We start from the raw sequence: 736 nt of genomic DNA, 5'->3' as shown, positions 1-736 counted from the left end.
GGCAGGAGCGCCGCCGCGCTTCCCAAGCAGCGCACTTATCCAGTGTGCCACCGGGCCGGCCTCTAGCACCTTTTTTCCCTTGGATGTGTCACCAGTATTTTGACTCCACTGCTGGAAGTAGTCTGAAATGACAATGGATTTCACTATTGTATTCTGGGAATACAGAATTTATTATTGATGAAGATAGGCATCTCCTTTAGGAACCTGGTGACATTCCCTGGATGTTTAAAAATGATCTAATTACCTTTTCAAACTTTCACCCAATCTGTCCAAAGATTCTAACAAAGCCAGACAGAGTAGCAAGGCACTTTTAGAGAGATGTTCTTGGAATTCATATAGAATCCTACGGTACCTAGTTACTAGACAAGTTTCCAAAGGTAAGTCTCTGCTGCTAACTTTTCAGTCATTAGAGAAATGACATAAGTTCAAGATAAATTTATGCAACATCTAATTGGTGTCTGACAATAGCTCAATGCTAAATTTACAACCAGGTCTTTTTCTTAGTGGTTGCCGTGGGGATTAGCATTAATATCTTAATTTATAACAATCTACTTTGGGTTAATACCATCTTAATTGTAATAGCATACAAAACCTGTGCTCCTAGGTAGCTCTGTTACTGTCCCTTAGGCTGTTATTGTCAAAAATTACAACTTTATATCTTGTGTTCTGAAGTATTTCCCTTGATGTCAAAGAAAATGTCTTCAAATATATTCCCTACAGTGTCTAACATGCTGAA

Source organism: Galeopterus variegatus, unplaced genomic scaffold, assembly GCF_000696425.1.
Source record: "Galeopterus variegatus unplaced genomic scaffold, G_variegatus-3.0.2 Scaffold2469, whole genome shotgun sequence".
Lineage (NCBI taxonomy): Eukaryota > Metazoa > Chordata > Mammalia > Dermoptera > Cynocephalidae > Galeopterus > Galeopterus variegatus.
This window is presented reverse-complemented; position numbering follows the sequence as displayed.